The sequence below is a fragment of the Pezoporus flaviventris genome, unplaced genomic scaffold (genome assembly GCF_033815535.1).
Source record: "Pezoporus flaviventris isolate CSIRO_AGI_PZ_B2104156 unplaced genomic scaffold, CSIRO_AGI_Pfla_v1 ptg000002l, whole genome shotgun sequence".
Classification (NCBI taxonomy): Eukaryota; Metazoa; Chordata; class Aves; order Psittaciformes; family Psittacidae; genus Pezoporus; species Pezoporus flaviventris.
Window position 1 is genome coordinate 7,412,837 of NW_026892550.1, and position 18,496 is coordinate 7,431,332.

An 18,496-nucleotide genomic window follows, 5' to 3' on the forward strand; every position below is an offset into this window, starting at 1 on the left:
CCAGGTTTTGAATTGACATGACTTGGGTTACAGGTAGCACAAAGGTCTTAACCATAAATGCTGGAGGCCTTTAACATCAGTAGCATAGAAATTTTACCCATATCAACTGCAGGGCCCATATGGGCCAGGTTCAGAATTTTGGCTCTTTTCCTTTATTATCTTAAAACAACGGGAGAACTGCCATTTCATCAAACTGCTGCCCAATATCAGCTATACAAACTCAGGCATTGTTGCTGCTTCTGTAGCAGAAAAGATTTTTTACCATGGAAATTTAGGATTGTTGCCAGATTCAAGGAGCTTTCCTGCCTGGGTGTCCCTTGCAATGAAAGATAACAGCAGTGATTACACCCTGTGGCATAAGCCATCACAGAGCAGGTGTGACAGTGCCATACTTGCTAACAGCTATGCAGACAGGCTCCTTTGCCAAAACTTTCTCAATAATAGTTTATCTAATACTACCTTTAGCTTACAGCGCACATTCCTGGCAGAGCTGACCCCACAGAATGCTGACATACTGTGATATCTTTGCTAACTGCTAAAAGAGTGCAAAAATGATGGAACTACTTTCACCAAGGGATGGGCGTTGAGCATTTACTGTTATTTTAGTTAGAGACCTCGTCAAATACACCTGCCCCTAAAATATGCCTTTCCTTGAACCAAGACTGAACTGTGGTCAATCTTGCCAGGATTTTAAAATTTCCCACTGAAAATTAACATTTTTCCAGAATTATGTGTTTCACTTCTTTCAAAATACATTAGTTTTTATCCCCCGTCAAAATAATTTCAAGTGTAAAATGCATGATTCCCAGAGAAAACCCACACCAGATTGTCCTGCAGAGATTCTGGATGCTTTATCTTTGCTAGGCTGCAGAATGATGCCAAGTTTCTCCTTACTGCAAAACATGCCCAAAAAATCCACCCAAACACCAAGCTGCCATCCTTTGTGGGTCTGTTCTCTTGGTTCATGTAGTACTCCCAGGAGTGGCCAACAGCAGATGGTCTGGTAGGGAGGGAATGAGTACAGAGACAATCAATCTTGGTAAGAAAAATCATGCACAAAGTACGCTGTTGTGCTGACACATTTGGCACTTAACTCATAGACAAAACAAGCTGTTTTCTAGGTGAAGCAGGGATAGTCCTTCCAGAGCCTGCTGTCACCTTCTCAGAGGTACTTGCATGCAAGACATAGCTTAACCTGCTTCAATTCAAAACTGAGCAGCCTCCCAAGACTTCCAGGAGATCATATATTCTCTACACGTTATTTTCAGAGTATGTTTCCATGAAGTGCTCTTGTTGGCACAGATGGACAGGCATCTGGTCTTCACTAAAACCTTTCTAGTATGCTCAGGATATCTAGAACCCTGTGAATTTTTCTATCAGGATGCACAATTAAAGCTATGTGAATGCAATATCTTCAGTTCAAAAGAATTACATATCAGGAAAGGTGAATATTCCTTTTCCCTTAGAAGACAAAAACCCTCTGAACTGATTTCTGCCCAAAGACCACCAGTGTACCCTTCACTCTCCAAAAATACCTTAAAACATTTGGGTAGATGAAAAAAGTCCTCAAATACATTGTTCAGAACTGGCTCAACAATTCAAACAGAATTGGCTTCTGCTTCAAATATGATAATTTATCATTTAAAACTTTAGGGTTTTTTTAATACACAGTAAGATTTCATCAGCTACAAAGGATTTAATGGAAAGTGAAAAATATTCATCCCACACTTCTGCAGCTTTAAACAATGTTGGCATTTGAAAAAGGCTGAATGGAACAAAGCAACAGTTCACACATCTAACATTTTACCCAAAGAAGGGGAAACTGTTCTGGCAGGAAACCTAGCAGTTTCCTACCTATAGAGATAAGTGGGAAACACAAATACCTATCCATTTATTCTCCATTTGTAGTTTGCTTATCAATGTAAGTCTTACAATCTTTTCTCTTCATGATGCCAGCGTTGATAAAAGACTAACACAAGAATTAAAACAAGTTTGTAATTTCCCTCTTCCAAAAGGAGCTTTGATATTTATTATTTTAGCCTTTTGAACAATTTTAGTCTTTTTGAGGGAGGGAAGAGGTGACAAGATTGTTCTTTTTTGTTCAGACATACCAGTCTTGCCTTAGATCAGCTTCCCAAACACAGGTTCTCTTTAAAGTTTTGCTGTACTACAATAAGAGCCCTTTAGCTCCAGACCAATTCCCTTCCTAAAGACAGTTATACCCAGACTGTCTCTCAAGACTTGTTAAAGCCATAGACATCTCCCTACTGTTACACATAAAGCCACTTCTTCCAGTCACTGGAACATTTTTATAGATCTCTTCTGATCTACTCAAAGTTTCTGATGTGCTTGCAGAGCAGCAAGACCCACAGAGTTAATGAAATACTACTGCTTTCTACTTCACAAATGGATCTTAGAAGTACTTGAACACTCCTCACCTGTTTACTTTGATTCCTAAAGACAAGGTCAGCATAGAAATACATAGCATCAGTTTTGTAAAGAGTTTTTTGCCTTTTGATGTGCCATTCTACATTCAGAGAGACACTTCAGAACTTCTGCTTAGGCAATTAGTGCTCAAGCATCCATAATGTGACCAGAATTTAAGAACTTTTACCTAATGTTGCAAAGCTTATCAACAGCAGCAGCAGAACTGGCATCTCCTGAGCGGCATTGCATCCTGCGCAGCTACAGAGGGATACAGAACCACTTGAAGTACAAGCAAACAGCCTCTTTCTCATTTCCTGATACAATATAAAAGAAATGTGAATTCCTACAGCCGCCATTGAGGGAAGCAGCATCTTTTTAACCTCATGTAAGAGTTACTGTTCAGGCTTTATTACTTCCCAGAAAAACAAAGAATCATTGTGTTCTCTGGGACACAATCCCATCCTAGACACCGACAGATGAGGCTGGAATCTCTCTTCTTTAAATACATTGTATTTCTTTTCTTGACTGAGGTTCTCAAAAACTGGTTGCACAACCAGGGTCAAAGGAGATTCCCTGGCAGTCAGGCTTCTTGCCTGCTCAAATGTCAAATTAGAATGAGATAAATTACTTGCAATTAAAAGTATTTTAGTAGAAAAGGACAATACTTAAAGCCATTTCAAAATACTTAAATACTTCAATCACTGCTATGGAAACATAAATAAGTTAAAAATGTAAATTTCTGTGACCTTATAATATCAATATTTCAGCCACTGAAAATAGCAAGGACTCCTAAATGAGCATTAAAAGAAGATTTCAATAGCACTGTGGAAGTAGTAGTCCATAAAAGGAGGTTCAAACTCTAGTTTGAAATATTATTTGAAAGATTTAAGCACAATTGATTCTTCCAAATATTGATCTCTTCTGATCTGTAGTAGCATGGGCAAGACATATACCAGCATAAGTTTTATTCCAACTGACCTGAGTTCTCCTAATGCTCTTTTGCACTGTAGAATTATAAATGAGTATCCCTGTTTCTTTAAGATGAAGAAGGTCCATTCCACAAAATAGCCAAGCAGGTTGTTGTGACTGCACGAGAAAGATCACCTCCTGATCTTTCTCATTATTTCTGATTTAACTTTGGTATTTTGGAACACAAAATACAGTAAATGAAGAAAATGCTTGGATCCAGGCAAGCCACAATAGATAATCAAAATGGATTGGATTTGAAATTCTAATTCTACTGAATTATTTGCTGGTTACACCAATTTTCTTTAAATTTAAGACACTTACCCTACCCTCATTTCTCTTGGCAAATGAATGTAGACAGCTGTTTTTTTTAATTCCACTGAACAGTATCAGAGGTGTAGTAAATAGGTGATGCAAGCATTTTGGAGAATTATACAGGTCAATATGTTTTGACTTTTGCAGCATGATGCTGGATCACAGCAGCAGACATTAGATTAACAAAGATGTAGCAAGTATGCCTCATGTATTTGTGATTAATTCTGGGTATCTGTTCATTCAAATAAGTAATGAAAACCAGATAGTATTTCTTAACTTATTTGCAGACGCCACAGCTGGACACTTCTTTTGTCTATTAAATTCTTAAGTAGGCTACAAGAGTTAATGATTAACATCAACACAGAGTCACATACTGTAGCTTAAATGTTTATTAGCTTTGTCATTAGAGCTGTTCAGGGCTCTGATTGTTTTTCAAACAGAAATGTACAATAATTTCCCACTTGTATTTTGTCATTTGTATTTGAAGTGATTACTATAGTGGTCAGACAGACAGGATATCAATATAAAGCCTAATTGAACAAGACAAATTGCATGTCAGACCTACTGACCTTTTCGGAGTTACTTTTGCAGTCTAATGTTCCTGCTAGCATTATCATCTTCATGAATACCAAGACACACCAAAACTAATGAGAAACATCCTGCAAACCAAGGAAACACGCCTTTCAATCTGCTGGAATTCAGTTTTGAGACAAAACAGCACAGCATTGAAATACATTTATGAATAGCAGTGCTACTAACAGTTTTGCAGTCTCACAGACCTCATCTATTAGCACCCACATCTTCATACTTCACTTCTGAACTCCTGTTCCACTCGGTAAGGCCTTGGGTCTATCCCCATGAAAAACAGGACTGTATTTTGGTTTAAATTTTCTGAAAAGAAAACAACCTGCTCAACTCCTTGGCCTGAAAGCATAGCCCTTGTAGAGTATTGGCAAGTAGATGTGAATAAGCAGCCAGAGAAGAAGTAGCTGGACAAGAGGGACACAACAATGATCAGAGGGATGGAACACGTCTCCTGTGAGGAAAAGCTGACAGAGTTGGGGTTGTTCAGGAGAAGACAAGGCTCCATTGAGACCGTATTCCTGCCTTTCAGTTCTTAAAAGGGGCCTATGAGAAAAATAGTGAAAGACTTTTGAGCAGGGCCTCAAGACTTTTGAGAGGAGATTCAGGCTGACTGTGAGGAAGAAATTTTTACAATGAGAGTGGTAAAACACTGGCACAGGTTGCCCAGAAAGGTGGTGGATGCCCCATCCATGGAGACATTCAGGACCAGGCTGGATGTGGTTCTGGGCAACCTGATCTAACTGGAGATGTCCCTGCCCATTGCAGGGTGGTTGAACTAGATGACCTTGGAAGGTTCCTTCCAACCCAGACTATTCTATGATTTTAAGAGGCAATTTAGAAGTATTTGGTCATTCAGCGCTTACACTTTGAGATCACCAAGGGACTCATAGCATACAAAATATTTCCTAGTGACATCAAATGAATTCTCTGCTTCAGCATGCATGAAATAAAGTGGAAATCACACTATAGAAATTAGAATGAATTTGTCGTGAGGAATAACTGCTAGATTTTTCTATTTATAAAATTACATTCTGGTCAGCTTAAGCAATTATGAACAAGTTCATCACTGAGTGGGTACAGGTCTTAACTGAACAGCTTTGAAGTTATAAGGAGTTCAAAGAGGGTGGGAAGGGATTTGAAGAAGATGCAAGGTGCTTACTTTATTTGTTTGAGGTTTTTAATATTACGACTAATTTTAAGCCTTTTTTCCTCTTTTTCATGTGTCATTATAGGTGGGGTGATTAAGGAACCATTCTTCAAAGAAAAAAAAATGTAGATGTTCTTGCAGGATGATGACTTCCTTAGATTTATCAGTTACTCTTTAAACAGATATTGTTACAAAGGAGTGGGGTCTTTTGTTTTCAAGTTTCTTTTTGTGTGTCCTCTTTTCTTTATATCGCTGTTCGCTGTGCCTGAATCATCAAAGGCTTCAGGATTCTTGTTTTCTTTAATGCTGTTCTGTAACTTTGTTTTTCCTCTGTGATGTGAGCTACTGGTTGTCAGTTAAAAAACCTCAACTCGGGATCATCAAAAAATCATCATCAACTCACTGCTGGTCAGTAGCATGCGCACAATGCATCTGGTGATCTGCAGTAGCCCAGCACAGATTTGTGCCAGCTGAAACACTGTGGCTGCCAGCTCTTTCCTGGAATTCACCACAACAATGGCAAATAATTGCAGCACTCTTGAGTGGTGATACAAGGCTAGATGTATTTAAGGATACTAAAGATAACATTGTTTATACACCTTGAACCCTGTATGTACAGCAGTAACTAAAGAGCCCCTTCTATGTGCCTTCATTCTCCTCTATCAAGGGCAGGTCTATCAGTAGCACAAGAGGAGCAGACTTGGATTTGAAATTTCGGAGCAGCCAGGAAGGGATACAAACTGTTCCCTGTGCACACACACACCATTTCTTAGCATTCCTTAAGTTTCCATCTTTATTGCTGCTAACAGGTAGACCATCAGTTGGATCCATAGTACTACAGTCAAGTCTAAATCAACATCACTAAGGTGAACCAAACAGGCTTACCTGTAAGTCTGAGCATAACTTTAATCTATAGCAAACATAACCAAGAATATACGTATTAGATAGAAGATGCAAAATGCCACCTGGAAACTGCATATGATAATGTGTTTAGTAATGGAGAGCTCCACAGTATCATTTGGAAGTCACTATTTACATGAATTTTACTAGTTGTTCTCAAATTTTTCTTTAGAACAGTTTCTCCTGTATCTGGTAAGTTGAATATGACTCTGATGGCTCTGTAGATGTGGTTATGTGGTAAATATTCGCCAACTTGTTTTGGCTAGTTTTAATTTGCATGATATTCCAGTTCTTTGAACAGTGTTATCAAACCCATTTACATTAGTAGTTAATTAATAAGTACATAACACTCCCCTCCAACATAACATTTTTTTTAATAGAGTTCCATGAATAATTTTTTAATACATACCAAATACTTGCCTATAGGATCATCAATAATTAATACTGTGGTGAATCAGAATGCCCCTGAACAACATTCAAGCACATGAAAACATTCATAAGTATTCCCTTTAATTAACTGGCTTGACTCAAAGCCCTGAAAACTTATTCTAGACTTGAAAGTCAAGTTCCAACCTTAAACCTGCATCAAGTTCACTCACAGAACTCAAGAATTCTGTTAATAATGCACAAGCTTGTGCATCAATAAGTATGTGGTTTCATAGCAAAAGGAACTTTAGAAAAATGAAAGAACAATTTGGTCTTGCATGAAGTCTAATCATAGACATATAAGACATTTCTGTTCAAGAATCTCATTGTGAGTTTAGGTATGGAAAAATGAACATTTTTTGAGGAGAAATCCTGAACGTCATGCTCATGATCCACAAGTCAGTACCATGGCATTATCCAAGAGGAGCACCACAATGTCATACATAAACAGGAACTTATGCCACAATCATTTTGTTCAGCTAAGGTCTTCCCAGTACAAAACTGGAGATTTATTAAAGCATCATTTAATGCATGTGAATGCTTGTGAGACAGAGCCTGCAGAGTGCTGAATGATCAGAAGCCTAAAAAGTATAAGGATGCATAAAGGTTTGCAGCTACGTAGCATTAGGAGAGAAAACGATGGACCTCACAAGATTCGAGTAAGAAGTAACAGTTAGAAATAAAAGAACTAACCTCTTCCCCAGCCAACTGCTTTTGCTTATCATGAATAAGCTTAAAATTGTGTCTTCCCCCCACCCCCTTTCAAGTTGCTTACATTTGGAAATTCTTCTGATGAATATGAACAAAGAAGTATCACAAACTGAGATAATATAAATCTATCTATAATCTTCCATAGTTACAATCCTACAACCAGTCACAAGTTACACAGGCACAGTTAATCTTGTTTTGAATGGAGATGGATCAAGTCTCAAGAGGCCTAATTATCATTTTCTTTTAAATGAAATATCTTATGAGACAAAGTAGTTTTGAAGAACAGAAATCAGACCTGCAAATTTCATTTGTTCACCTCTCACAGCAGGCAGCTTCCTTGCACAGAAAGGGATCAATACATTTTCCAAGGGAAGCTATAGGCAGCACAGGGCAAAAATTGCAGTCAAACTGTTTGGCAATTGTTTCTCACCAAAAATAAGTCCAAACTATTAGTAATTTCTATTGAAAACACAATTACAAAAAAAAAAATTTAGAATAAACTGTTTCTAAATATTCCTAACAGCCTTTAGAGCTGCATGAATTATTACAGAAAAGAGCACACTGAGAACTACATCTCTTCTCCCCTTACCCCCTATCAGTTTTCTAGCTAAATAAATATTCAGAGATTCCTTTGACTTAATGTTATATTCCAGTTATAAAATTAAAACAACAACCCATAGTGGTTTTAGCAAGATACCAAGTAGATACCCTGGCATATCCATTAGCTCTCTAATTTGGGGCCTTTTGTTTATGGTTCTTCCCAAAGAAACTTGAAAAAGGAAAGGATAGACATCATCACTTGTGGTTTAAATGATTCTTGAACTGAAGTGCAGAGAACTAAGGGAAGAAAATACCACTTTCACCTATTTTATGAAAGGCTGCAAATTCCCTTCCAAATTCAGCCTTTTCTTTCAAAGCCCTTTGGGTTTTATTGGAATAAGTTACCAAGCAGGAAGCAGTTTAACCAGTTTTGTAGAACAGTCTCTTCTTACACGAGAGATATACTCACCTCTTCAGTTTTTATTCAGACACCGATAAAATTTATAGAAACCCTTGTATAGCTGTATTCTTCTTACTATCCAGTTTGTTTTCACAGTTTCTTCTCCCCTTTCCATTGAACCATAGCTATGATTGCTGCAGCCTTCCAGAACAGCACACTACCCAAGAAAGACAGGAACTCCAGGGAGAAATGCAGAAATCCTTACTTTGCACTAAGATCATAAGGTCCCGTTTCCATTTTCGCTCAGACATTCGATTGACTCATTGTGAGCTTATACGTCAGCTCGACTTCATTCAAAAGAGTTTAAGGGTAAAGAGTTAAAGAGCAACTATTCTACTCAAGCCCACTAAGTTCCCAATGACATTTAAGAATTGGCCATTGAAAGTCAGATCAGCCTATTGAATTAAACACATTCTCTTCTGCTTGAAAATGTCCTTTTCTTCTTGAAAGAGCCCTTGAAAATGTTACAGAATATTTCCCCTTAGGCACACCAACCTATATTTCACATTAAAGGCTATTTTACTACTTCCCTACAACAGTTTGCTACCTATGCTATGTACTTTTTCTATTTAAAAAAAGATTAATCAATCCAGTTACTGGATCACCTGAGTATTACTTGGCCTTGTAATATATTCAGTTCTCTAACCATACAATGATTAGACACTCAAAAGGTGAAAGTTAACACTGTTCTGTTTCCCAGAATGATGCATTTAAGCAGCTTGTCTCAATGTACCCAAAGTTTAATAAAAGAAACCTTCTTAGCTGCAATTTTGGCTCTTAGCCCTATATTATGCCCCTGTTAGCTAAAGCCAAATGGTAATTTAGCAACTATTTACTCTCAATATAAGTAAGTCTTGGTATTACTTTAACACTGTCTGATGGCATTTGTTGCTACTTCTACCTCTGCCTGAGCCATCACACTGAACTTTCTGGCAGCACTTCTTTGTAAAAACAATGCACTGTCTACCTCCTCTTCTCCCTTCAGGGGGCAGCCCTTCATGGAAAAGGAAGAGCCATTTTAAAGGAACAACCTGATTTTGAGAAGAAATAAGAGACAGAACTCATTGTTCTCCATCACTGCCAAGATGCACAACCTCAAAACAAAAGACCCCACTCCTTTGTAAGAAAATCTCTTTAAAGAGTAACTGACAAATTTAAGGAAGTCATTATCTTACAAGAACAAAATCTGCTTTTTTTTTCCTCTAAGAATGGTTCATTAATCTCCCCAGCTATAATAAAACATGAAAGAAAAGAAAAAAGCCACAAAAATGAGGAACACAGGAGTACGAAACATGCCCTCTGTTGAAGTAACTTACATTTGTAATAACCACAAAGTGCTAACTGTTGAGTAAAGCAATATTGCAAAGACTAGTAGCTCACTGGAAGTACAAGAAATCCAAGTTTTCATTACATACTCATCGTTTCCATATGTGTTTTCACATTTGAAATGACACTCCACACCTAAACCAACTCAACAAGACCATATCAAGATGAGTGAGATAGCAGTAGATGCCTCAGATGGATTTCTTAGAGTCATCTCAAGCCCTGCTATCAGACGTGACAGTGCTGAGATGGGGAAATTCACTTAGCTTACTGTCAGAGAATACAAGTGCCTGGTAACTGGTTTAGATGTTGAGAAAATTAAGGACAGATGTTTAAACAAACACCAACACCTACCCTTCCCCTTCCTGAAGCTCAATTTCTCTTGGTTTTCCCACAAGTCCAGCCAGTCCAGCTGGACTGCTGAGGTTAAGGAGGCAACTTGTGGCAAAAGAGGTTGGAGGTGGGATGGTGTCTTCTGCCATGGCAGGTTTAATGGCTTTCCTGCTGCTCTGGTCTCTCAGTGGTGCAGGCTGCCATACCCTGGTCTGACATGGGCCATCATTCCCTCAGGGACATCTCTGTCCTGAGGTGCCAGCAGTACCCTCAGAGGCATCCTTCCTCTGGTGTGGGTTGGGGTTCCCTCAGGGTTGCCCCCCCACCTGGACTTCCTGCTGTCATTTCAGCACTGTCCTTCCCCTGGGTCATGTTCCCCTCATTCCCACAACTATAACAGGGTGGGATGCTAAAAGGCTGATATTGCCCCACAAAAAGCAGGCTTCATCATTCTCATAATGTGGTTTAGTAAAGCACAATGGTTCTTTCTTTCAAACAGGAGGCCTCCTCCAACCATCTTAAAATAGTAGTATGGTTCATTGGAAAAAAGATTTCTTTCACTTCACTTGCAGCATTCTCTTTGCTCTGTTTAAAGCTGTTTGCCAGCTTCAGGTTTCACAGTGCATGAGCCCCCCCCACATCATTGGTTCCTTTATGCTCCTCACCACATGCATGTCTTGCACTGTTTTCTGAGCTCATTTCTCCAACCCAGGTCTTCACCAAGGTATGAAAGCCTGTCCCATCCATTCTCACCTGAAGAAAGGCCACTACTTGCAGTGCTGTATTGCTTTTGGGGGTACTTCTTCAAGTGTGGCTTCCACCATCCTCTATTGGTAGTTCCCAGTCCTCATCATGCTCATTCCCCAGTCCTCCACATGGCGGGATGCATCTGCAAAATGCATCAGAGAGCAAAAAGACAGCACCAGGAGTGGGGCTGACCTGCACTGCTTATTGCATTTTCTGCTCAAGCTTTGCTTTCTAATGTGGTTTGTTTAGTTTTTAAATTATCTCTTCCCTTTACCTCATGGTATTTCTCTCCCATTAACTGAAATGGTCTCGAGTGTTTTATTCCCTTGCTTATAGTACTTGGCTCCCCAGCTTCTGTCTGCGTTAATTAACTTGGAGGACTACCATGCACCTGGTTTATTATGGCAGAGAAGCAGGGTTTTGTGTCCCTGGGAAGCTGTAGGTATTACTGCAGAGAGTTTCATTTGTTTTCATATACAGTTTTTTGTTCAAGAACTCTTCCTTTCCCTCTCCTTTCCCCTATGTGCTGTTCCACATTCCCTCCAGTTCTATTTTAGTGAGGGCCCATAAAGTGCCTGCTCTCTTATCACAAATAAGCTAAAACCTAGTGTATTGCCTTCTCAACAGAAAGTTATTCCACAATGACTTTACAGGGCAACAATGACTAGAAAGACTCATCTATATTTATTTACATTAAAATGTTGGTGGAGAATGCCTACATGGATATTTCTATGCTTCCAGAAAATTCAATTTAACTGAGATCAAGAGCTGAGAGTAGAGGTCTCAGAAATTTTCCTGTTATTCTATCACCTCAGCCAATTCCCATTACAATTTTTTCTCCTGGTTTCTTCCCTCACATCAAGCTTTTTGGTAAGGGGCATGGTCCAAGTACAAGAAAACCCAACACCACTGATACTGAGTTCTGGCATCAGCTGAGGCCTCCAGGCACACAGAGCAAGTAAACCAGGGTACTCATCAGGTAAAGCTCCTCTGCAGGAAAGGAAGCCACGCTATATCACATACCCACATACAAATAAGCTAAAGCCATTACACCATTGATCTCAAATACAAACATTTTCACAGAAGAAATGACACTGTTACAATGTTCATGCATTAAACAAATTTTACACCTGATTACCTGCTACTCATAAAGCTATTTGACCTGAAATCTACCTCTGGGTTTTTTCCTGAGTTCTCCACTCTCTTTCAAATAAAAGTTAATGAGATTTAAGATAAAGCAATCCAGAGGCTGTTCCGAGGTGGAGAGGAACTATTCACACAGCTGGGGGTTAAAGGAGGCAGGAAATGGGTTGCAGAACAGCTGCAGAACAGCACTTCTGAACAGATCAGTTCACGCACATTTTCCTCCCACCCACCTCCATCTTTGATAAAGTCAATGGGTCACAAAGCTCAGCCTAGCCCCTTAGAAGAAATTACTGTTAGGAAGATGCTCTTGGGTTTTACTCTTTTATCAGAGATTCATCAACCAAATCAGGAAGGGGGAACAGCAGAAATAATAAACCGCTTATATTGGTCACTGCATCTTTCTGTAAAGGTCCATGCAATGATTTAGGCAGGCAAAAGTAGACAGGCAGTGATTGATAGCTAGATGGGAGAAAACAGAGGCTGTCTTGTGAGCATAGCACCCCACTTCATTTCTTCCCACAGAAGTGCCTGTTTGTACCTTAGCAAGTCAACATATTCTTTCATTCCTCAACTGAAGGACAGTGATTATACTGCATCGTTAAGCCACAAGAAGGCTGTATAATTAAAAACTGTGAACTCTCCATATGTTAGTGGAAAATATTTAAAGATCTTATAAAAACTAACTTGAATTACACACATTGTCCTATCCTTCTCATCAGTCCCTTTTCCCCTCCATGAGGTGGAAGCATCTGGTCAAAGCTGGCTGTGCTGAGCAGGTAGTGACTTGCTTTTCCTTGGTGTGCCCACCCCTCGGCAATAACCAAGAGAAGCTGTCTGACAGGAACATCTCCATCCTCAGCTAACTACACCAGGAGCCCAATTACTCTTTATCAGTGTTGGTTTTAACACTCAGATATTACGCATGCTGCATTTATTTATTAGCTAGATTCTTAGAAAATTAGCTTTCATATTCCAAATACAAGCCTGTGCCAAAGACCAGCCTCTTTCACCAAGATGTTTGCACCATTATTTGTAGTTTATCCAGTAGTCACCCTCCTTTTCCATTCTTCCCCTTCAACAAACTCCCTGGATGTAGGACTACATTACCTTGTATGAGGCCACATCTTAATACAAATACAAATTCAGTCACAGGGCTGAAAGACTTCTTAACCTGGCCACAGTATTATGCTTGGAACTGAGAAAAACAACTGAACACAGGAACCATGCTCCATGCACTGGTCAGTACAAGAGACCTGCTTATACAAAATGCAATATTGTACAGAGATCCCAGCTCTAGTTCCAGTTTGAGTCAGTCCTTAGACCACAACAAAACAACCTTTGCCGGGTCCCTCAGCTGCCTTATGTTCTCACAAGTGCACACCTAGCTTGCTCTTCATAAATGATCTCAGAAAGCCTAATGCTTCTCTGGCCCAATTTGATGCACACATCCAGAGCAAAGGGGTTTCAGTCATCAGCTCTCAGTTCTCCCCAGTTTCAATGAAGCAAGGTTTGAAGCCTGGTTCTCAGCATCTCACAGGCCTATACAAATGTGGCCTCCTTAGCTCTGTTTGAGCAGTCTGATAAATCATGGTTTTAAAAAAGTCCAGAAGTGAGACTGTTGCTGAAAAGTGTGGTGTCTTTGGGATCAGGTTAGCCACTGAAAGCAGTTTACAAGGATCCCAGCTTGAATGGTGAAGCCTCATGTCCCCTTTTTTATAATCCAAAGCTGTCTGGGTCAGCACAAGAGCCTCCTTGACTTCCAGTTTTGGCCATGCCACGCTGTGGAAGGGCTGAGCACCAGACATCACTCAGTGATAATGCCATCAGCAGTATTCACAATACAGTCAAAGTTACAGCGTTTCTCTACAACAGATCCAGTAGAGTGAAAAACAGGTTTTAGAGAAAATAAGCAGCAATTAATCCCAGGAAAAAACACAGAGTATGTTATGTTCCTTAAATGAGTCAAGTATCTTTTTATTTTGGGCAGCATTTCACTTTCATTGGCTGCTGCTAATTCATAACTCTGTCTATTCCAAGCTTTCTGCTTACAGTGAAATAACAATGGAGTCTGGCTGTGTTTATTTTATAATAGTCAGGATTCTTAATTATATATTCTTGCCCTGTTAAAAGCAGCTAATATAATGATAGCTTATAATATTAGTGATAATGCAACTTGGAAATAGGTTGTTGTGCTCATCATCTCAGTCTTCTCAACCTTATTGTGCTGAAACACACAGGCAACCACAGGTAACCTCTGCAATGATTTATCTGTCTTCCTTAAGGTAGGATCTATCATTTTTTTGCATGACCTCTAGTGGAAATCTTACCTTGAAGTAAAAGATGTGTGCACAGTTACTAAGAGGTTAGAAAGAGGAAACATAATTCAGAAACAGAGTTCCACAGAGCCTCTTGCAGGTCCTAGAGGAACCAGTGGCAGTCTTTCTCTCTGTATATGGTATAGAGCTTTCATGTAATGCACATGTTTGAGTAGGGCTCAAAGAGGAGAATATTGGAATACTCAGAATAATTCCTATAGGGAGCCAAAAGGGTTAGATTAGGACTGAAATAGAAGAGGGGCAGCTTGCAAGGTGTCAACCATTACAAGGAGCAATCACTAAAGCTTCCCCCAGGACTCAAGCAAGCCATCAAGCTTTTTGAATCTGCAGTAACCTGTTGTTCCATAGCTACATCTGCATTCATCAGAAATAGGGTAGAGCAACATCTTTCACTACTGGACAGGTTGATACCAGTGTGGTCTCACACATCACCTATGAGCTATCTATTTGCTTTTTTAAACTCCTGCAGTGCAAACCACAACTCCTTTTCCATGATCCCACATGCAGCTCCAGAGCAGCTGCAGCAGACATCTGCTTTCAGTGGACAGCAGACAAGAAAGAAACAACAGCATCTCAGTGATAGAGCTCTGCTTATTTCAACAACGGCTGTACTTGCAGGAGCCTTACAAAGGACATTGAGACACCTGCAAACTGGGGAAGTAAGCCCCCAAAACAGCCTCCTTTTCATGTCAAAACAGAGTGTCACTCTCCATCTCCTGAGTCCTTGGCAAAAGCTGTAAAACTAGAGCAATGCTCCTCCCATGAGGCATCACTTAGAGACGCTTCACTCTAAGCTTGGCAGATCCTTCCCTCCTCCAGATTCTCAACTCAAACCATTTCTTGACCTTTGTCATGATAGCAGGGAAAAAAAACAAAACAACCCCCCCCCAAAAAAAAACACTACTAACGCACCGACACACCAGCTCTTTCCTTGAGCGAACAGTGTTTCACCCAAAGAGGGGTGGGACTTGTGGGTGCTCTTTGTTCTGGGTGGTTGCAGGAGGAAGAGGTGTTTTTGAGGTGTTTCTGTGTGCTTGTTTTGTGGGTTTGAATTGTGTTTTTGGAAGTTTGCTGTTGTCTCACAAAGATCTCATGACAGAAATCTCTGTCATCTTGGCTGTGGCTCCTGATAGCAATGGAGTCTATTAGTCACACACAGCTGAATACCTCAGATAGCTTTCAATGCACAATGCTGGGATTTACTCTTTAAAAGGCATGCTTTTTATAGAAGGTATTAAGGGGGTTTTACCCAGGGCTTGTGACATACTGTTCTACAGAGCACTGAAGGCCCAAGCTAGAGTTGCTTTCAGCAGCACAAGTTTAGCCATGCCAGACATGTTCCTTAGGCTACACAGGAGAAATACAAGAAATACAGGTATCTGTTGCTCCTGCAGATGTTCTGAGAAGCACCACGGTGTATTCCCAGAAGACACATTTGGGGAAAAAGAAAAAGAAACAGAGGAGGGAAAAGTAATTTCTACTTGCTTTGACTGGGTTTGAATCCATCCCCACTATACCAGGCTTGCAGGGAGGAACATGCAGAAAGAGTTAGGCCAAAAATAATTCTGTCATACTGTATACAGTAACACCCTGAGACAGAGCTCTGTAATGTGACAGTATCTTCACTCCCCTGTTCCCAACATGTCCAGAATAACAATGCTGAAAGCTATTTTCACTAAGAAAAATCTACTAACAGCACAAAAGTCAGAGCTTTCTTAGCTTCCTTTTCTTGCATAGTCAAGAAATAATGACTCCAGACCTTCAACCTTATGAAAGCTAGCTTCATTCTAATGGTTATCAATAGCTTTACTCATGTGAGTAATTCTAGATACGTGCTCAGGTGCTTATATGCTCAAGATCTAAATTAAGACAAACTACTTTGGCATGGAACCTAAGGTCTCAGCTAAACTACAATAGAGTGTAACTAATTATTTGTTCTACATTTGCCACCAGAGAGAAATGAGAGATGAAGCACATTGTTACTCTGATCTTAACTTCTTGTTCTTTATCCTTGAAAACCGAAGTAATGAAGAGCATCGGCCTGCGTATACAACAGGCTAAGTTACTCGAAGTCATGAAAGTCTATACACAGATTTAAAGGGAAGATGGAGGGGTGCTTCACAATATACGTACAAAGTACCCGCACCATAAATTACCAGCCTGGTGTGCTATCATGCAGATGTACATGTGGTCAGAAAGGGGTTGGGGGCAAAAGAGAGGAAAAAGAAATGCAGAACAGTGAGTTTCTAAATACCAACACATTATAAAGACAATAAAAGATAATGAAATTGCATTGTAAATGGCAGAGTGCCTAGAGGTTTTCTCCTATGAGTACTGAATAATCAATGGGTGTAATAATGGCTGTAAGTTTTTGCTATGCTTACTTGGTCTAATGAAACAGTTCTTTCAAGGTATGTTACTTAGAAGCCACTGAAGTGGTGCATGTGCCTGAGCAAATGCAGGATTGCGCCCCACCATGTATCAGACAGTACCAAATGCCACGTTTGTGAGATGTGTCAGTCGAGGGGGGTTAAAGTCACACCCCTATTTTACTTAGCTCTTTGTAAAAACTCAGTTTCAGGCTCCTTGGGCAGCTACATACAGTGCCCGGTTGCTGCAAGTATCAGGAAGCCATCAGCACCCCTACAAGCAGGACATTCCAGAAATGGCCCAAACTTTCTCTAGCTCAGCTTTGCTAAATAGAGTGAGCTGCACTCAAGACGGACACTGCAGCTTCAGCTGACCAGAAGACAACTCCCCCCCTTTGAAACTTGCTTCTTCCTCCTCAACCACCCCAGCAACTTAAGAGACCAGGGTGTGCACCGCCCAGCTGGACAACCACCCAAGGTGGGATGTGGAGGACATGGATCCAAAACCTGGCTCAGATTGGGATTTATAGCCACTCCCAAGAGCCTTATGACCCCAGTGCTCTCCCCTTTCTCCATTTCCAGATGCTTTACTGTAAAAGAGGATATATTTTAACTAGACCAAGATGAAGCACTGGTAATACCTGTTTCAGAAGACATGTTCCTACCACATCTAGCTATGGCTCTGGGTCTAGCTATGATCAAACAACATCCCAGATGTCCAGAGCCAAGGGCAATGCTACACCAGTATCTTATTTTAATGGCATGGTGTAACTATATGTATAACCATATTAATGACAAAGCATACATCAAAGTCAGATGGTGTCGTGGTTTAAACCCAGTCAGGTAATTCGTTCGCTCACTTCCCCCCCTCCTTTCTTGCCCTCCCCCTACTCCCGGATGGACAGAGAGGAGAATCGAAAAGAATGCAACTCCCACAGGTTGAGATAAGAACAGTTTAGTAACTAAGGTATAACACAAATCACTACTGCTACCACCAATAATAACAATGATAAAGGAAATAACAAGGGGATACAACACCTCACCACCAGCCGACCAATAACTCGCCCCCCCCAGCCCGACCAAGCTCCGACCGATACCTCCTCCAACCCTGCCGTCTCCCAGCCCTTCCGGCTAACTCCCAGTTACATCCTGGGCATGACGTGCTGTGGTATGGAATAGCTCTTTGGTCAGTTTGGGTCAGGTGTCCTGTCTCTGCTTCCTCCCGGCTTCCCCTCCTCCCTGGCAGAGCATGAGGCTCACAAAGTCCTTGGGCAAACCAAAACATCGCTATCAGCTCTGTTCCCGAGCCGAAAGTCAAAACACTGCACTGCACCAGCTACCAAGGAGGAGAAACATGACTGCTACTGCTGAACCCAGGACAGATGGATAAGACATTCTCTAGCTGGGTTTTTCACATTAGCATAAGAATTGGTGGATGTATAATCCTCCCATATTTACACCAGAATTCCCTTCTCCTACTGCTACTTTAACGTGATCCTTCACTCTTTCATGGATACACTCTATATTTCATCACATTTTCTAATTAAATAGGCTCTGCACTGGCTTTTTTTTCCCTAATACTACCATAATCCAAATAAACCTTTACCCATACACAACAGAGGAAAAGGTAATAGCAGGTATTCACTCTCCCTTGATCACCAACAGACTATTTAACACACAGCTCTTTAGATGGGGCAGAGACATCAGGAACCACGTGGGGACTGTCTCAGCAGCTAGGACCCAAAGCCCTACGCTCCCTATCAAG